This window comes from Schistocerca nitens, chromosome 3 (genome assembly GCF_023898315.1).
Source record: "Schistocerca nitens isolate TAMUIC-IGC-003100 chromosome 3, iqSchNite1.1, whole genome shotgun sequence".
Classification (NCBI taxonomy): Eukaryota; Metazoa; Arthropoda; class Insecta; order Orthoptera; family Acrididae; genus Schistocerca; species Schistocerca nitens.
The window spans coordinates 207,591,087-207,609,829 of NC_064616.1; the positions used below are offsets into that span (position 1 = coordinate 207,591,087).

General features: G+C 44.3%; 1 protein-coding gene and 1 pseudogene across 1 annotated transcript in view; one reads left to right on the forward strand and one right to left on the reverse strand.

Annotated features, from left to right (window-relative positions):
- LOC126248159 (uncharacterized) overlaps nt 1–18,743 on the reverse strand; it is a 281,623-nt gene that overhangs the window by 60,113 nt on the left and 202,767 nt on the right. The window lies entirely within an intron of this gene.
- LOC126249945 (5S ribosomal RNA) lies at nt 18,492–18,609 on the forward strand (annotated as a pseudogene).

Here is an 18,743-nt window from a genome sequence, read left to right on the forward strand (position 1 = left end):
GCATAAATTCCTCTTCTAAATTTACTGTGGTGTTTCTGACTATCTGGGAGGAGACTGAGCAGTGAAACGTGTTACTTTTACACATAAACAAGTACGATCTGTCACACTACTACACTTTAAAACACAGTTTATATGTAATTCATGTCACACAGTCTCATACGGAACCTACATCCGCTTTCTTTTATATACTGTATATCATAAAATACTGTCATCCCCCCTCCCTTCTGTGTGAAAGAATGAATGAGCAAATGTATTTCTAGTTGCATACTGGATGGTAGCAGACAAGCCTGTCTGCTAGAGAACAGTAGGACCAACGTCGGAACAGGTAGCTACGCTTTCTAAAAGCAAAGAGATTTCTATCCTTAGTATGGTCCTGTCCGTCCCTTGTCATGTTGGTATAGGAAGCTGCCTCTCTGGTCACTTCCGTTTTGTATACGGAAGCACCCTTGGTAGGAGCCCAGGTCAGTCTGTCCGCGGCGAGCGTCTGAAGTGGTAAGATCTCCGGCTGAGCGCGTGTCTGCTAAGTCCGTAGGACAATGGATTTCTTAAGATCAGCCTAACTGAAAATTTAATCACCTTTATTTCAGGTTTAGCTCTAAAATATCTAATGTTATCTTAAATTGCAACGCAGTGTAATTCGAGTGTGAAGTTCAGAATATATTCCGGTAGTTGTTTTGTCACTACTTTGTGAGTAAAGTGGCACCACGTGTTGATCAGTAACGTCTGGTCTTGACAATATTTTTCAATATAGCAACTTTTCTTTATGTTCAACCCACGTGGGGTGTACTTTGTGAGACCAGTACCACGTGCTTATACAATTGTTTGACCCATCAGGTTAATAGTAAGACGATAGTAACCAGTTCGAGGTTTTTCTTTTGTAAATTGCATTTCGATGTAATTTATTTTAATTATCAAAATTATTGTGGAGTTACACTCTTTGTGTAAACCAAGTTGACCACGTGAAGCATGTGGTGTAATCATGAAAGTAGCCCTCAGCTATTCTTTTCGGGAAGATTTCACAGAGAGTTAGTATGAATTTAGTATACCAGTGTGTGGTAATTACATGACAGACAGGATTGTGCTACGAACGTAACTTCTTTGGGTGAAAATTGAATCGGTTGGTTGTGGTTAATTTCCTCTTGCATATGTTTCAACGTTCTTCGTGTGTTATTTTATGAATGGAGTGTTGTATGCAGTCTCCCAATCTTGGCTCTATATTTGATGTGTTCCGTAAGATTACAATCTCACATTTTCACAATCCTAAATAAGGCATCAGTTTAGTTATGAATCAAGTTTAATATGCTGAAATTTCAATGATCAATGTTAAAATAAATTTCCAAATATAAACTGATTTATTTCTTTTTATTTAAATTCTGTTTTTATATGTATATCACCGGTTGTCGTATGACTATTAAAAGTTTATAATTAATGTTAGTCTGGTTGGGAATTTGGTAAGCTAGACTGGATACCTGGTGAAACAGTTGCGCAGTAATGCAAGGTTAGCTTCCCCAGACAGCTCACAGCTTTTAACCCGCTTTTATTGACTATCAGCACCGCTTTCATAGCAAATTAAAGCAACAACTTTACAATCTTCCTACCTTTTTTAGTGAATTGGCAGAAAGCGCAGGCGGCTGCTATCTGTCACGAGGATACTGTAAAGTTTGTACAACGCCACAACAAATGTCTAAGTTGGCGCGGCGACTATTTACAGAGGTAGCTGGAAGGTGTGGCTAACTGTTACGAATAAAATTTTTTTGATTTTCACTGTGGTTTCCATTTCGCGACAGATCGGACCTTGCTTTCCGAACAGCCCTCGTAAGTTCATGAGACAAGATGTTAGTCACCCTCTTCACGCAACACACTCGTCGCCTTCGAGCGCTGTGGAGTCTGCAGAACCGGTAGCACGCGGTCGTCTGCTGTGTATGTGCCTCTCAGTTGTATGGAATCAGCTCGGTAAACTGGCTCACTATGGAGACAAACAGAATGGAGCTACGATGTTTGCAATGTCCCTCATCAGACCGTGATTTAAGTTGCCCGATTTGTTGACGTATGTGTACAGAAGCCGCTCCGTACTCAGCTACGACCGTCTCGAACCGCGCTCTGACGTCCCGGCAAAAAATGGTTCAAATGGCTCTGAGCAGTATGGGACTCAACTGCTGAGGTCATTAGTCCCCTAGAACTTAGAACTAGTTAAACCTAACTAACCTAAGAACATCACAAACATCCATGCCCGAGGCAGGATTCGAACCTGCGACCGTAGCGGTCTCGCGGTTCCAGACTGCAGCGCCTTTAACAGCACGGCCACTTCGGCCGGCACGTCCCGGCAAGCTGGGCTGGTGGTAACTACTGCCTATCAACGGCAGGCATGGCACTGTTGGTTGAGCGATACGACAGAGTGTAGGCCAATTTACATTATCACCAGCTTTTCAATTCGTTCTTATCGCAGAACATGTGCGGGGAAATTAACCGTGGTTTGCAAACGAAGGACATCATATCAATAAATACGGGATTAAGAAAAAATCTACGAGGGTCACTCCAAAAGAAATGCACACTATTTTTTTAAAATCCATTTTTATTCTACACCTTTGAAAGCTTTACAGTGTGTAGATACATCCTTTAGGAACAATATTTTCATTTCTCCACATAATTTCCATCCCTCTCAACCGCCTTACGCCATCTTGGAACCAGCGCCTGTATACAACGCCACAACAAATGTCTAAGTTTGCGCGGCGACTATTTACAGAGGTAGCTGGAAGGTGTGGCTAACTGTTACGAATAAAAATTTTTTGATTTTCACTGTGGTTTCCATTTCGCGACAGATCGGACCTTGCTTTCCGAACAGCCCTCGTAAGTTCATGAGACGAGATATTAGTCACCCTCTTCACGCAACACACTCGTCGCCTTCGAGCGCTGTGGAGTCTGCAGAACCGGTAGCACGCGGTCGTCTGCTGTGTATGTGCCTCTCAGTTGTATGGAATCAGCTCAGTAAACTGGCTCACTATGGAGACAAACAGAATGGAGCTACGATGTTTGCAATGTCCCTCATCAGACCGTGATTTAAGTTGCCCGATTTGTTGACGTATGTGTACAGAAGCCGCTCCGTACGCAGCTACGACCGTCTCGAACCGCGCTCTGACGTCCCCACAAGCTGGGCTGGTGGTAACCACTGCCTATCAACGGTAGGCATGGCACTGTTAGTTGAGCGATACGACAGAGTGTAGGCCAATTTACATTATCACCAGCTTTTCAATTCGTTCTTATCGCAGAACATGTGCGGGGAAATTAACCGTGGTTTGCAAACGAAGGACATCATATCAATAAATACGGGATTAAGAAAAAATCTACGAGGGTCACTCCAAAAGAAATGCACACTGTTTTTTTTAAATCCATTTTTATTCTACACCTTTCAAATGGTTCAAATGGCTCTGAGCACTATGGGACTCAACTGCTGAGGTCATTAGTCCCCTAGAACTTAGAACTAGTTAAACCTAACTAACCTAAGGACATCACACAACATCCATGCCCGAGGCAGGATTCGAACCTGCGACCGTAGCGGTCTTGCGGTTCCAGACTGCAGCGGCTGGGCTGGTGGTAACCACTGCCTATCAACGGCAGGCATGGCACTGTTAGTTGAACGATACGACAGAGTGTAGGCCAATTTACATTATCACCAGCTTTTCAATTCGTTCTTATCGCAGAACATGTGCGGGGAAATTAACCGTGGTTTGCAAACGAAGGACATCATATCAATAAATACGGGATTAAGAAAAAATCTACGAGGGTCACTCCAAAAGAAATGCACACTGTTTTTTTTAAATCCATTTTTATTATACACCTTTCAAATGGTTCAAATGGCTCTGAGCACTATGGGACTCAACTGCTGAGGTCATTACTCCCATAGAACTTAGAACTAGTTAAACCTAACTAACCTAAGGACATCACAAACATCCATGCCCGAGGCAGGATTCGAACCTGCGACCGTAGCGGTCTTGCGGTTCCAGACTGCAGCGCCTTTAACCGCACGGCCACTTCGGCCGGCTTCTACACCTTTGAAAGCTTTACAGTGTGTAGATACATCCTTTAGGAACAATATTTTCATTTCTCCACATAATTTCCATCTCTCTCAACTGCCTTACGCCATCTCGGAACTAGCTCCTGTATACCCGCACGGTAAAATTCTGGACCAACCTGTTGGAGCCACTGTTTGACAGCGTGCACAAGGGAGTCATCATCTTCAAACCTTGTTCCACGAAGAGAGTCTTGTAGTTTCCCAAAGAGATGATAGTCACATGGAGCCAGGTCAGGACGGTAAGGCGGGTGTTTCAGTGTTGTCCATCCGAGTTTTGTGATTGCTTCCATGGTTTTTTGACCGACTTATGGCCGTGCATTGTCGTGCAACAGCAAAACATCCTGCTTTTGCCGATGTGGTCGAACACGACTCAGTCGAGCTTGAAGTTTCTTCATTGTCGTCACATATCCATCAGAATTTATGGTGGTTCCACTTGGCATGATGTCCACAAGCAAGAGTCCTTCAGAATCGAAAAACACCGTAGCCATAACTTTTCGAGAAGAAGGTGTGGTTTTGAATTTTTTTTTCTGGGGTGAATTTGCATGATGCCACTCCACTGATTGCCTCTTCGTCTCTGGTGAAAAACGGTGGAGCCATGTTTCATCACCTGTCACAATTCTTCCAAGAAATTCATCTCCACCATTCTCGTACTGTTCCAAAAGTTCGCTGCATGCCTTTTTTCTTGTTTCTTTGTGAGCCACTGTCAAAATCCTGGGAACCCACCTGGCACAAACCTTTCTTAATGCCAACATTTTCAGTAGTCTGCAAACACTTCCTTCCCCTATCCCAACGTAGTGTGACAATTCGTTTACTGTGATGCGTCTGTCAGCAGTCACCAATTCGTTTAGTCTCTGCACATTGTCTGGAATGTGTGCAGTACGAGGCCTGCCGCTGCGAGGACAATCCTCAATATTTCTGTGCCCACTTCCATCACGTAACCTGCTTGCCCACCGACTAACTGTACTGCGATCGACAGCAGCATCTCCATACACCTTTTTCAACCTGTTGTGGATGTTTCCCACTGTCTCGTTTTCACAGCACAGGAATTCTATGACAGCACGTTGCTTCTGACGAACGTCAAGTGTAGCAGCCATATTGAAGGCATGCTGTGACGGCGCCACCCACGGGAACAGGCTGAACTAAGTTTGAAAACAAGCGGGAAGGATGTATCTACACACTGTAAAACTTTCACACATGCAGAATGAAAACTATATTTTTACAAAAATTGTGTGCATTTCTTTTGGAGTGACCCTCGTAATTAGTGGTGAATATAAAACGACAAAATCTATAACGAACTTAGAAGTTAAGTTTGAACGGTATTTAAGCATGTAGTGGATGCTGCTGAGTGAAATTTTGATTTTGTTTTGTATTAGATGTGCAGTCAAATGTATGCTGATTTTAAAGGGACACGTGGCACTGGCATATTTGTTGCCGTCCATGAGTGTCTAATAAACTAGCGTCTTGCGTATTTACGAGAAGACCTTTCTTAAATCTGTTCAGGAGATGATTATTGATAAATTCGTTGCTATTTGTGCGCGAGACGTGTATGTCCATACGACATTATAGGAGGTGAAGGTTTTTTGCTCTTGCTCAAACGCTGGTGGACTCTGGAGTGACTTACGGAAAAAGAAAATCACCCATGATAAAAACTGCATACTTTATTTCAATGTACAAACACATCGTACGAACTAAATAGAGAAACAAAATAAAAATTTTCTCTAGCTGTACAATACAATATGGTTTATTTTAGCCTCTTCAAAGTATCCACCCTTTGCCCGCAGGACAGCTGCACGAACTCTTGGCAATAAGATTTTGTAATGTTTACGTAAATATGCCAGTCCAACAGTCTGCAAATTATGCCAAAGATCTTCAGCATCACATGACCTCAGTTTTCTGACCTCCCTGCTAAGTTCATTCCATAAGAGCTGACTTCGCCAAATCATATTCTTCATTTCGCCACATTGCTCTGCACAATTCATTGTCTTGCCGCAGAACAAACCCACGGCCAATTAGTCTCTTGTTAGATGGAATTGCATTGTTCATTAGTATCCAGTGATATCCTTCCTTCGTAAATTTTTCATTAATTCTCACTAGATCACCGACTTTATCATTTCCCCACACCATGACCGGCCGCCCACCATGCTTCGCCGTTGGAGTCACACATTGACTCTTCACACGTTCTCCACGAAGTCGACGAACAGACATTCGACGACGGCTTCCAAATACCTCAAACTTAGATCAGTCCGTGAATAACACCTCGGTCCATAGCTGCACGCTCCACTTTTTATGTTGCTGTACCCATTTCAATCTTTGCACCGTCTTTTGTTTGTGTAGTGAAAGCTTTCTGGTCGCTCCGTACCCCTTTAAACCTCATTGCACTGTTGAGACAGAGATTCGAGCTGCTACCCAAACACGACTCACACCCCGTCCTCACAGCTTTACTTCTGTCAGTACCTCGTCTCCTACCTTCCAAACTTCACAGCAGCTCGTCTGCGAACCTTGCAGAACTAGCACTCCTGGAAGAAAGGATAATGCGGAGACATGGCTTAGCCACAGCCTGGGGGATGTTTCCAGAATGAGATTTTCACTCTGCAGCGGAGTGTGTGCTGATATGAAACTGTGTGCCGGATCGAGACTCGAACTCGGGTTCGAGTCTCGGTCCGGCACACAGTTTTAATCTTCCAGAAAGTTTCATATCAGAGCACACTCCAAAACAACGTTCAAATGTGTGTGAAATCTTATGGGACTTAACTGCTAAGGTCATCAGTCCATAAGCTGACACACTACTTAACCTAAATTATCATAAGGACAAACAAACACACCCAGGCCCGAGGGAGGACTCGAACCCCGCCGGGACCAGCCGCACAGTCTATGACTGCAGCGCCTAAGACCGCTCTGCTAATCCCGCGCGGCGCGCACACTCCGCTGCAGAGTGAAAATCTCATTCTGCTCTCATAGTGTTTACTTCCTTGCGAATCTCAGTGTAGTAAGTGTCATCTGACGTTTATTCTGAAGATATATGTACTGTCTCCGTGTATGATGTTACTTTGGGTGTTCTACTCGTAGATCGCGAAATACTTGCATTGGAAGCAGTTTGCTTTGACCGCGGCAATGTATACACCACTTGTAATTAGTGTAGGCTATTTTTTCTTGCTACTGTCCAAATTGAATAGCCTTCCTGATACAGAGATACAATTAAAGGACATTTTGCATTTCCAGTCTCCAGCTTCTGTCCCGTTAGGAGGTAATATGGTATTAACCTGCCCAGGAATACAAACATGCTACTAGATTTACGCAGTGCACTGTAAAGTTGCGAGGTGCCGGTGTGGAGAAGAGTTTGTACCTCTTTAATTGAGACGAATTTTGCATGAGAACGAGACATGCACTCGACCCCGCTCCTTATCTACTAGTTAATTAATTATGCGCACAACGGTAACGGAAGGAAATGATGGTGGACCCTGCTAGTTGGTGAAATAAGGAGCGCACACTCACAATAATTTAATAAAAATCGCAATCTACTCAAGAAAAGAGAACTTTATCATAATAAACAACAGGAAATGGGATTCTGCCTATATCTACGAAATGATATGCGGATTAAATATTACATTGAGATGTACTGTATATCAGAACATAAATCCACATCTCTGTGATGCAATAGATTGACGATAACGACTGTAGGTCCTAATGAATCGAATATTAATTTCCCGCCTATATAGCAGTATCGCAATTAGTAGTGAGAGCTCAAATGGGATCATATGGAGAAACAAGCAAGGTGTACTTGTAGCAAAGCGAGCGCGCGTGCTGCTGAGGGATTCGGTATGAAATTGATAAGGTCCTACAACGCCGGAGCCGCAAAATACTGTACCAGTACTGAAATCTGCAGCACGTCGCCGGTAGGCAGCGTCCTGATGATGTAGGCGCCGACTTCTGACGTGCAGCAACTCTGTGTCAACCCCTGGCCGCGAAGGCTGTCCGAGAATTCTAAGTCCTTCCGAAAACGAGCGACCAAGTCGCAAAACCGTCCGACTCTGACGAAGATCAGATCCCCAATCCTCCGTGATGCGATGCAAGAACGAAGCCAACATTGCTCTACTCCCTACTCTCCTCTAGAACCGCGAATCAGCATTCAGTTCTGATTCCAAAATTCCCCCACACTGTCTCAGAACATCATTTGCGCCAATAGCGACCGTTCCCTCCAATTTCGAGCAGGGCTTTATGACGTCAACTAGCCTCAGTTTAAGTTGACCAATAATGCCTCTGCTATTCAGCTGAGGTTCAAATGGTTCAAATGGCTCTGAGCACCATGGGACTCAACTGCTGAGGTCATTAGTCCCCTAGAACTTAGAACTAGTTAAACCTAACTAACCTAAGGACATCACAAACATCCATGCCCGAGGCAGGATTCGAACCTGCGACCGTAGCGGTCTTGCGGTTCCAGTCTGCAGCGCCTTTAACCGCACGGCCACTTCGGCCGGCTACATTCAGCTGAGGGCACTGGACTTGCCATTTGACCGGCTACGAAAACAACCTGCCTAGACCACCGGCCATCTGATGCCAGAGAGTCACACCCAGCAGGGCACAGTCCGCAAGTTTTCTCCGAATCAAGAGGACAATGCAGTCAGTCGGTGCCAGGAATCTTCGTTCCGGACGCGCCGGAACGGTAAACACATAAACTGCGGCGACACTCAGACGTCTCGCAGGTCGTTTCGCCCTGCATACAATAGGCGAAACTCGACCGACGTCAGTCGTTCCGCCAGGCGCTTAAGTCTATTGTACGAACCCCACAGAATTCAGGGAAGTGCAGCCCCCAACCGGAAATGCCGTGTGCCGTCCTCCGATGCTCGGCTCGCACAGGCCACCCATGGAACTAACCCAACATGTATAGGAATAAAGTGAAAAGTATTTTTGAGCTCTCAGTTCAAATACTCTCACTAAAATAACCTTATTCGGTTTGTTACTACCATGCAATGACATAGAACATTAATAAAATTGATGAAAATGAGAGGAGACATGCAAAAGAGGGCATGGAACCTTTCAAAGTAATGCGAACTGATTGCTAGACAGAAAGCTGAACGAAGGAGGCCTATTCGAATGGAACCGATGCAACTGTCTTACATGTCCATTCCCACATACAGAAGCGTGGCCTGAAATTTTTAACACAGTAAGAATACACCGAAGGGGACACAGTGTCAAAATTGTAGCTGCTACCGACACACTGTAGGTGCTTTTAAAAAACGGATGAAATTTACCAAATTCATAGCTAGCCAAGCGGCTAGCTAAATGAACACCCCTGTCCTAGTTGTAGAAGAGAGTGCATGTGCAAGACGGCGGGCACATATTATTGGTTGACGAGACATCGGCAAACAGTGAACATGCCACAACGCGATCGCAATTTTTAAAGCGAATTTCAGTTTCTGTTGATAGTTCTGCTGTCACAAATGTTCACAGATTAACATTAGCCTCGCGGAGTGGCCGCGCGGTTTGAGGCGCTATGTCACGAAATGCGCGGCCCCTCTCGCCGGAGGTTCGAGTCCTCCCTCGGGCATGGGTGTGTGTTGTACTTAGCATAAGTTAGTTTAAGTAGTGTGTAAGTCTAGAGACCGATGACTTCAGCAATTTGGTCCCTTAGGAATACACATACATTTGAATATCATTTAATATTCATAATAATTAGCAGTTGCCTTTGCTGTATTGCTAAGTGTTAACAATGAAGATAAAACTGAATTAATCTCCTTTGCTATTGTTTCGTATATGATAGCTAATAACATTTGTCTTTGTGCAGATTTCAGAGTTTCACAGTAATGTGGTGCTCAATTAATGTTTTCAGCTTTGCAAAGATGAAATATGAAGAATGTGGTATGCAGTCGAAATCACCTACCTCTCCTGAAAACGTATGTGTTATTTATTACTTAATTTCTCGGACATTCACTCGAATGATGTCGACATTTTGTTTGGAACTGTGGAAACATTAAACGAAAGAGGAAATATCTTGCACGATTCCGTGAATTATGGTTCGAACGACTGTTGTGCAAAATAAAGTCCAGAACAAAAATAGAGTACCTTCCAAACCCAAAGTAAACATGTACAGTAATAACTTTCAGTAAGAAAGAAAAGGCTATAAAACTTTTGGTTAAGCGCAAGAGGGAGAAAATGCTTGTACACAAGCAGTGTCTAAAGCCGGTTTGATTTAATAAAATCTGAAATGGATTGTATAAATAGAAAAAAGATTTGCATAAAGTACGAAATATGCGCCGAAATCAAACTCGCAAAAGTGTGAAAGAAAACCATTCGAAAGATTTAGAACTGCACTATCTCCGAGGAAAATCTACGGTACTGGACGTTCTGAATTGCAGGTGTGATGAACGTCACTGTTTTCCAAGATCCTCCGACCTAATTAAACAGATTCAGGAAATTATGCGTATACGACAATGCCATTGGTATCACTGGATCACTGTTTCCGCAGTCTTTCGGAACATCAAGACAAATTAGAAATAAAAGGACTGTTTAGTTGCAAACATCTCTAAAAGACTTCTTACCATTCCCGAAAAAAAATAAACAAATCACTGCTTCTGTTTGGCTGTTAGCCTGGAAATATCGGCACCACTGTCTGTAAAGAACGGCGATAAGACTATTAATATAATTCGAATTCCACGCGGAACTAATAGTGTGATTCAGCCTCTCGATAAAAAAAATAAATAAAAAATCGGCGGTCTAAAAAAAAAAAAAAAGGTTCAAATGGCTCTGAGCACTATGGGACTTAACATCTGTGGTCATCAGTCCCCAAGAACTTAGAACTACTTAAACCTAAGGACATCTCACACATCCATGCCCGAGGCAGGATTCGAACCTGCGACCGTAGCGGTCACACGGTTCCAGACTGTAGCGCCTAGAACCGCACGGCCACACTGGCCGGCTGGCGGTCTAAAGCATTTTTCAAGAAATTGTCGGGCTATATAATTTCCGTTAGCTCTTCGTCATTTCAGGTTTATCAGCGGAACAATATTATTGTACTTCAGTCATTTCTGCATTGACAGTTTGTACCACCATGTTTTACGAATTTGATCAAGTATGCCTGGTACGCAGAACAACGGTCACAACCATTTCTTACTGCATTTTTAATTCTGTCTAAATAAAAGTAGTAATTACTGTGAAATGCCTGAATGCATTAATTTTTCCTTTGTTAGGTGTGCCTGGTTTAAGGAAGATGTTTGTTTTAGTCATCCAACAGACACCTCGCATTCTTGCGACGAATAAACAAGGAATCGCTTCATTGTTAGATAAATGTACATTATTCAAAAATTCTCATAAGAACTGTGCTACAGGAATTGTTGTACAATATTTAACGTCAACAAATTAAAGTCCTGATTGATGGAAGCCGTATATAGTGTAAAATCATACACTACCTTGATTTTCTTTCCTCTGCAAGACACGTGTCTAAGAATTACATCTGCAACAATTTAGCTGTTGATATGAATTGCAAGTTATTGAAGAAATTAATGATTCGTCACATGCCTGGTGTGGCTTATTGGCTTAAAATTCGCGTGAGTGCACGCAACGCTACGTCTTCTTATCACGGCTGCGTCTGCTTACAAGCCGATTCGCATCCCAGGCAGGAAGGGCTGTACAAATGGCTGTTATGAGCGGTTCTTCATGAGGCATCAATGACTAACATTCACATTTTTTAAATAGTGGCACTGCGGCTTAGGAGCTAAAATTATGACAGTGCATTTCTTTCAATGTACTTTTCCTGTGGGAAAAATTTCAGGATTGGCCTCGACATGTCTGATTGCACCATTCATTTGTTACGTAAAGACACGCCAGTGCCGTCGATACTATTGAGCGCTCCTCTATCCGCACGTGGCGCAGTGGTTAGCACGCTGGACTCGCATTCGGGAGGACGACGGCTCAAATCCGCGTCGCACCATCCAGATTTAGGATACGATATTGCAGTGCCTGTGTTCTTAAAACGAGCGATGCAATGTTCCTTCGGACACGCATGCATGCAGGCAGGCAGGCAGCGATACTCAATTAAAATGTCCTCCCCTGTATGGGAATTACATAATTTGATTTTGAGTACAGGATGTGACGCAGGAACGAAGACATATGGAAGTCTGGGTCTGGCCGTGGGTTGTGCACGGATAGCCGAAGTGGTTAAGGCGACCGCTCGCGTAAAGCGGGAAATCCGCGTTCGACTTCCGGTCCGGAACAGAGCTACATTGCCGTCCTCCCCTTTCACAGCTGATGGTTGCTCATATTCGCAACTACGAATTCATTTCATGTAATGTCGATTGAGGGTTAACGTGATTTCCCTAAATCGTTCCAGGCAAATGCCGGGATGGTTCCTTTGAAAGGGCATGGCCGACTTCCTTCCCCATCTTTGAAACAACCCGAGCTTCTTCTCCGTCTCTAGCCGGCCGGTGTTGCCGAGCGGTTCTAGGCGCTTCAGTCTGGAACCGCGCGACCGCTACGATCGCAGGTTCCAGTCCTGCCTCGGTCATGGATGTGTGTGATGTCCTTAGGTTGGTTAGGTTTAAGTAGTTCTAAGTCTATGGGACTGATGACGTCAGATGTTAAGTCCCATAGTGCTTAGAGCCATTTGAACCATTTTAACAGCAAGTCGTAGCACCACAAAGTTGGGACACACATGTCAGCGAGAGACTTGCTACTACGCTTACAATCACACACTTTGGCGAAAATACATGTTCAAATCCAGTGGAAGACAGTTAACATCTTCCGAAATTGAACTAAATGCTTTCTCTGAGAATTACTTTGAACAATTAGTTCATGAGCCCACACGAATTGTAAATGGTTGCGAGAACACACTTGCACACTTGACCTATTAGCCACAAATAGTCCTGATCTAATTGAGAGCGTCATGACAGATACAGGGATTAGTGAACACGAGGTCATTGTAGCGAGGCTGGCCGCGGTGGCCGAGTGGTTCTAGGCGCTTCAGTCTGGAACCGCGCGATCGCTACGGTCGCAGGTTCGAATCCTGCCTTGGGCATGGATGTGTGTGATGTCCTTAGGTTAGTTAGGTTTAAGTAGTTCTAAGTTCTAGGGGACTGATGACCTCAGATGTCAAGTCCCATAGTGCTCAGAGCCATTTTTTTCTCCGTCTCTAATGACCTCGATGTGGAGGGGACGTTAAACTCTAATCTTCCTTCCTGCCTTCTATACACACAACCAGCGAAATACACAACAGAGGTGCATACTCTTTAAATGTGTGTATTTGTATTCCACGACGTTTCAACTGAGAATCTCCCAGTCGTCTTCAGGCGAGTCGTCGAGGACATTTTTTCACTCCTTTCATTCTCCACACGTAAGCGGGCTGTTCGACTTCCGTTCCATTAATGGTCGCAGTTCTATTCAAAAAATTATTGGAGAAGCTGATACTGGGGAAATGGGGGATCCCTATTGGGAATAAATGGGTGGGGCTTATCAGTTCCAGCATACACCTTACAACCAGGGGAAACCTCCCGATAACCTTGGTCGGAACCAGGGGCTTGTAACCTTTTTAATTTATTTCTGGGACATCATCCTTCGGTGAGGATCATGTCCCAGCAAAAATCAACATGTTGTGTATACGCAAGGTGTGTGAATGTTGTATGTCTTACTGAACAGTCTGAGGTGCACTGGGTGTGACGAAAACTAGCTCCGTTCCGTAATATACGGCGCGCTAAGAGTATCCCGCGCATGCATCAAAATAAAGCGCTCAGGCGGACTACACTTCCCGGCGGCAACACCCTCGCTGGTGGAACCGCAGAACTGAACTGTCGTCTGCGTTACCGGTCGCCACCGTCGTTGGCTCAATCTGTCATCTTCAATTAGAACGAATCGTGGAGATGATGGGGTTCCATGCACTGTCCAACTGGTAGCCGCTATAACGGTTCATCAGATTTTACACTAGGCGTATTTCCAAAGGATTTTTTAGTAATGGATTCCCAAAAAGATGTTGCTGTGGTCAGAATCATAGTTTTATTACTTTTGTGTTAACAGAATAGCCAACACCGTGTTACGAGTGGAGGCCGAAATGCACGCGTTTTAGCTCACGCAGGCTGGCGTGACGAGGGAAGAACTATACTGATGTGAGGTCTGGAACATGACAAGGAATGAGAATTCAGAAAGCGGACGTAATTAGTTTGATACTTAACATTAATCTATTAATGATGAACGTCGCTCTTGACGGTACATGATTCACAATATTATCTGTTCAGAATACATTCTTGAAGTAATTATAGTAACTGAATATGGCGCCTTGCTAGGTCGTAGCAAATGACGTAGCTGAAGGCTATGCTAAGCTGTCGTCTCTGCAAATGAGAGCGTATGTAGACAGCGAACCATCGCTAGCAAAGTCGGCTGTACAACTGGGGCGAGTGCTAGGGAGTCTCTCTAGACTAGACCTGCCGTGTGGCGGCGCTCGGTCTGCAATCACTGATAGTGGCGACACGCGGGTTCGACGTATACTAACGGACCGCGGCCGATTTAAAGGCTACCACCTAGCAAGTGTGGTGTCTGGCGGTGAAACCACAATTACACTCCACTGAATGTCCAGCTTAGCCGCTCGGAGTGTCCTCGCGGTTTGAGGCGCCATGTCACGGATTGCTCGGCCGCTCCCACCGGAGGTTCGAGTCCTCCCGCGGGCATGGGTGTGTCTGTTGTTCTGAGCATCAGTTAATTTAAGTAGTTTGTCAATCTAGGGAGCGATGAGCTCTGCAGTTTGGTCCCTTAGGAATCCACACAGCCGGCCGAAGTGGCCGTGCGGTTAAAGGCGCTGCAGTCTGGAACCGCAAGACTGCTACGGTCGCAGGTTCGAATCCTGCCTCGGGCATGGATGTTTGTGATGTCCTTAGGTTAGTTAGGTTTAATTAGTTCTAAGTTCTAGGGGACTAATGACCTCAGCAGTTGAGTCCCATAGTGCTCAGAGCCATTTGAACCATTTGAATCCACACACTTTTGAACATTTGTCCAGTGGAAATATGGTATTCGGCAATAGCGGTCTTGACAGGTTGCAAAAATCGAGTGCAGTGTTGACGTTCAGTGCAGTGTTCTTCCACAATGCGTATGGTATGTCCTATGTAAGACATGCAACACTGACAAAATATTTTGTAAATTCCGGTCTTCCGCAGTAATATGGTGGACAAAAATCACATTCCCCTGAAATTTACCCAGGACTCCTGTATTTTAAATGAAATGGTTCTCACAAAAGGAAGGTAAGTTATCCATTTCCTGACTCTTGGTTTTGACTGACAGTGCTCTGTTAATCTACCGGGCGGAATATCCATTTTTTATGAACACCGGCTTTAGGTGGCCGAGTTCTTTAGGCAAACTGTCTAGATCTGAGACACTGTGAGCTCTGTGTACTAGTGATTTAAGCACGCTCGTAGTTTTCGAAGGGTTATGACAACTTGAGTCTTGCAAATAAAAGTTAGTATGAGCGGGAGTACGATAAGCTGAATGCGCCAGAAAGCTATCATTCTTTCGTCTAACTAAGACATCCAATTAATAGGAAGGTCAGCGTTGGCCGTAATATTGATGTTTTATCGATAGCAGAATCGATTTTCGATCACATGGTGATCATCTTCAGTGCTGTACAAATTAAACTCAGACACTGGTATCAAGTTATCAATAACCAAAACTGAGAAGCGATCACAATAATATCAAGTTATCAATAACCAAAACTCAGAAGAGATCACAATATTATTGTGATCGCTCCTCAGTTTTGGTTGGCTATCAATAAAACATCAATATTACGGCCAACGCTGACCTTCCTTTTAATTTGACATATATGTTCGTTGTGCAGACAGCACTCCATGGAGTCGCCAATCAATAAGACATCCAAGGCACACAACCGTCCTCTGTTTCAGTAGTGAACCGAATGTTATGAATGGAGTTGAGGTGGTGATGAAACTTCATCAATTTATCTTCTCCGTGGCGCCACACTATGGAAGTGTCGTCCACATACCTTCAAAATACAGTTGGCTTAAGAACAACTGATTGAAGCGCTCTCCTCGAAATCTCTGCTTAAAACTGTGTACCGGAGCGAGACTCCGAGCAAACCGTTTCATATCAATGCACACTTCGCTGCAGAGTGAAAAATTCATTCTGGAAACATACCCAATACTGTGACTAAGCCATGCCTCCACAATATCCTTTCTTTCAGGAGTGCTAGTGCTGCTAGTTTCGCAGGAGAACTTATGTGAAGTTTAGAAGGTAGGAGGTGAGGTACTGGCGGAAGTAAGGCTGTGAGGACGGTTACTGAGTCTTGCACGGATAGTTCAGTCGGTAGAGCTCTTGCCCGCGAAATACCAAGGTCTCAACCTCGAGTATTGGTCCAGCATATAGTTTTAGTCTGTCAGGAAGTTTCACTTATCATGCATTTTAATGTAATAAAAAAATGTTCAAATATGTGTGAAATCTTATGGGACTTAACTGCTAAGGTCATCAGTCCCTAAGCTTACACTCTACTTAACCTAAATTATCCTAAGGACAAACACACACACTCATGCCCAAAGGAGAACCCGAACCTCCGCCGGGATCAGCCGCACAGTTTAATGTAATAAACTGAGTTAATTGTGACTATTGTTTAATTTCTTAGTTAATGAATTCCTTGACCATTATACAAGTATTGTAGGGCAACGATTTAATTATGTCAGATAAACAGGGCCACTTTTATATACGAGAGGCGTTCAATAAATAATTCAACACTTTTTTTTGTCTGCTAGTTTCGGTTGAAAAAAAATCAGGAATTCATTATAGGACATAGTGGAATATTTCCGCTTCATCCCCTATAGTTTAATGAACCGATAGGTGGTGGTTTCATACAGAGCCTTCAAAAGGGCGTCTATAATGGAGCAGCAGAGAGCTGTCATTGAGTTTGTTTTGGCGGGAAACCAGAGCATCGCAGATATTCATAGGCGCTTGCAGAATGACTACGGAGACCTGGCAGTGAACAGATGCTGCCTGCTGCCTGCCTGCGAGCAAGTCACAGTTATATCAGCCGTGTCATCGATCCATCCGCGGGAGCCATCTGTCTGCGCCAGAAACATCACTAGGGTAGCAAAGCTGATTCGAATCAAGATAAAAATCTTATTACATCCGGTATCAGGTTATACATCCGCTGTAAGGTTACACGCATGGGAGCCTTATATTCAACGCCAACCCTGTTCGTGCTTCCCCAGGAAACTGCCGGGAATTGCCAAAGTCACTCAGGGGAATCCCCCCACATCTTAAGCATTTGTGGGACAGTGGCCAACTGATATAAAATTCATGTGAAAGCCCTCCCTATCTCTCTGTCAATCGGAGCACAATAAAATGATGGGATACCCAATAAGATTCGAGCTTCCCTTCGTTCTCCCCCTTTGTCATCATCTTCTATAACTTAGAGATTTGAGTGGGAAGGATTCACTCTGGAGCTGGACAGCATAGGGATAGGATCAGGCTGTGTCTATTTGTTAATAACAAATTATATTAAGTCACATCACTTGAGTTTTATTTGTTAATAAGAATTTAATATTATGTCATTTGAGGCACCAGCAGAGACCATACCCTGGCAGATACGCAAGTACTTTCATTCTTCCACAATTTTACCTGTTATCCATATTATTTCGTATTTTCCCTATTATCTGTATTTTTCACCACTTCTAGTATTTTTCGGTATTTTCCACATTTTACGTGTTTTTCGACAGTTGTATTTTATCCAGTCACCCAAGATCCATCCCACTGCTTCCGGCCGGCCCGAGTGGCCGAGCGGTTCTAGGCTCTTCAGTCTGGAACCGCGCGCCCGCTACGGTCGCAGGTTCGAATCCTGCCTCGGGCATGGATGTGTGTGATGTCCTTAGGTTAGTTAGGTTTAAGTAGTTCTAAGTTCTAGGGCACTGATAACCTCAGCAGTTAAGTCCCATAGCGCTCAGAGCCATTTGAACCATTTTGAACCACTGCTTCCGACGTCGCGTCGCCTCCATGATGGTTCAAATGGCTCTGAGCACTATGGGACTTAACATCTGAGGTCGTCAGTCCCCAAGACCTAAGAACTACTTAAAGCTAACTAACCTAATGACATCACACACATCCATGCCCGAGGCAGGATTCGAACCTGCGACCGTAGCAGTGGCGCGGTTCCGGACTGAAGTGCCTAGAACCGCTCGGTCACGCTGCCGGGCCTCCATGATGCTTTCAGCGAATCGCAGTGCAGCATGATCACGATTTAGTTATCATTTCTAAGCCACCACTTCACTACTAGTGTGCGTGACGTCATAGTGTATGTATTAGAAACGAAAAATAATGACGTCACATCACATTAATGACGTTATAGCTAATTCTACAAATACTACCACAATGGGTAAATCCCCTGCTAAGCAACAACCACATTATTAGTTTGTGTGACATCATTGTAAAACTATGATGCTTCCATCCCAAGACAGGCAACGGCCTTGCCGCAGTGGATACACCGGTTCCCGTGAGTTCACCGAAGTTAAGCGCTGTCGGGCGTGGTCGGCACTTGGATGGGTGACCATCCAGGCCGCCATGCGCTGTTACCATTCCTCGGGGTGCACTCAGCCTCGTGATGCCAATTGAGGAGCTACTTGACGGAATAGTAGCGGCTTCGGTCAAGAATACCATCATAACGACCGGGAGGGCGGTGTGCTGACCCCACGCCCCTCCTATCCACATC